This window comes from Dasypus novemcinctus, chromosome 9 (genome assembly GCF_030445035.2).
Source record: "Dasypus novemcinctus isolate mDasNov1 chromosome 9, mDasNov1.1.hap2, whole genome shotgun sequence".
In the NCBI taxonomy this organism is placed as follows: domain Eukaryota; kingdom Metazoa; phylum Chordata; class Mammalia; order Cingulata; family Dasypodidae; genus Dasypus; species Dasypus novemcinctus.
Window position 1 is genome coordinate 17,427,220 of NC_080681.1, and position 2,458 is coordinate 17,429,677.

General features: G+C 38.1%; 1 non-coding gene across 1 annotated transcript; it reads left to right on the forward strand.

The window, feature by feature from the left end:
- The first annotated feature begins 936 nt into the window (after positions 1-936).
- Positions 937-1,100, forward strand: LOC111761332 (U1 spliceosomal RNA). The gene has a single exon (XR_002794732.1). It is a non-coding gene; the product is annotated as a U1 spliceosomal RNA (small nuclear RNA).
- Positions 1,101-2,458: the final 1,358 nt, after the last annotated feature.

A 2,458-nucleotide genomic window follows, 5' to 3' on the forward strand; every position in this document is an offset into this window, starting at 1 on the left:
CCATTTTCACACTTTTACAGTCAAGCCAATAAAAACTTCTCTATGTAGTATACATCACTACACCTTCTCAGTCCTCCTCTTATCTTCTAATACCCTATATTCCAGGTTTTAACTCCATGCACTTATTCTTCACATTTAGTTCATATTAGTGAGACCATGCAATATTTATTCTTTTGTGCTAGCTTACTTCACTTATCATAATGTTGTCAAGATTCATCTATGTTATCGTATGTGTCTCAATTGCATTTCTTCTTATAAGAGCATAGTATTCCATTGTATGCATATACCATATTCTATTTATCCATTTATCAGTTGATGGACACGTGGGTTGTTTCCATCTTTTGGCAGTTGTGAATAATGCTGCATTTTCTTAATAGCTAGGGATATTGAACATTTATTTCATATGCATTTTGGCCATTTGTATTTCCTTTTTGGAGAAATGTCTATTTAAGTCTTTAACCCATTATTAATTGAATTCCTTGCTCTTTTATTGTTGAGTTGTATGATCTCTTTACATAGAATGGACATCAAACCCTTATCAGATATGTGGTTTCCAAATACTTTCTTACATTGAGTGGGCTGCCTTTTTACCTTCTTGATGAAGTCCTTTGAATCACAAATGTTTGAGTTTGAAGAGGTCCCATTTATCTATGCTTTCTTTATTCATTCGTGCTTTTGGTATAAGGTTTAAGAATCCACCACCTACCACGAGCTCTTGAAGATGTTTCACTTCATTTTCTTCTAGGACTTTTATGGTTCTAGCTTTCATATTTAATTCTTTGATCCATTTTTAGTTAATTTTTGTATAAGGTGTGAGATAGGAGTCTTCTTTCTTTCTTCTGGATATGGATATCATTTCTCCCAGCACCATTTATTGAATAGACTGTTCTGTCCCAGTTGAGTGTGTTTGACAGCCTAGTCAAAAATCACTTGACCATACTTACCTGGCAGGGGAAATACCATCATCACAAAGGTGGTTGTCCCGGGGCCAGGCTTATCCACTGCACTCTGTATGTGCTGACTGCTGTGATGTTCCCAAATGTGGGAAATTTGACTGCATAATTTGTGGTAGTGGGGGACTGCATTCGCACTCTGCCTTATTAAAAAGAAAATAGAAGAAAAAAAAAAAAGAAAGGAAAAAATCATTTGACCATAGATGTGAAGGTCTGTTTCTGAACCATCAATTCGGTTCCATTGATCTTTGTGTCTATCTTTTGCCAGTACATGCTGTTTTTACCACTGTAGCTAGGTAATATGAGTTAAACTCAGGAAATGAGAATCCTTCAACTTTGCTCTTCCTTTTAAGGATGTTTCTGGCTATTCAGGGCCCCTTACCCTTCCAAATAAATTTGATACTTGAGTTTTCCATTAAAAAAAAATCTGGGACAATTTTTGTTGGGATTGCATTGAACCTATATATCAATTTGGGAAGAATTAAAATCTTAATGATATTTAGTCATCCAATCCATGATCACAGAATGTTCTTTAATATCTTTAGGTCATTTTTTATTTCTTTTAGAATTCATTGTAATTTTCTGAATACAAGTGCTTTATGTCCTTGGTTAAATTTATTCCTAAATATTTATTATTTTAGTCACTATCGTAAATGGAATTTTCTTCCTGACTTATTTCTCAAATTGTGTATTACTAGTGTGCATTACTGATTTTTACATACTTAATCTTGTATCCTGCCACTCTGCTGAAATAGTTTATTAGCTCTAGTAACTTTGTTGTAGATTTTTTTGAGATTTTCTAGGTACATGATCAAATCATCTGCAAATAGCACAAGTTTTACTTCTTCCTTTCCAATATGGATGACTTTTATTTCTTTTTTTGTCTGGCTGCTCTACTGAGAACCTCTAGCACTATCTTGAATAACAGTGCTGAGAGTGGGCATCCTTGTCTTGTTACCAATCTCAGCAAGAAAGCATTCAGGAGGCAGGACAAGATGGCATTGGAGTAAGTGCACCTTCATCATCTCTCCTACAAAAAAACCAGCTGAGTGGGGGCAAAATCCTGCCTGAGTGATGGTTTTGGGGACCCACAAAGCAGGAGGCTTCTGGACATCAATTGGGAGAGAGTGCAACAAAAAGAGTGATTGCTCAAGGTGAAACCATGGGTTTCTGGTGCTTGTGCCCAAAGCCGTGGGAAGTCTAAACCCTTCCTTAAGGGCTGGTAGCCAGGTCATTCCCTGAACACCACCGGTCACATGGCAGCTTTCCCACAACCTCACGTTCCCCAAACCTGCATTCCTCGGACCTGCATTCCCTGAACCCAGTGCTCCCCAAAACCCGAGAATTACCCGGGCCCACCAGTATCAGACAAACTCTGTGAGTTGGAGGGTTCTGGTGAAGGGTGCTGAGGGGTCCAAGGAGTGTGGGTTCAATTGTCTGGTCCTCCCTTTTGAGCTTTGAGGAGCATACCAGCTGGCTTGAGGAGAAACTCGGAAGAGGTGAGA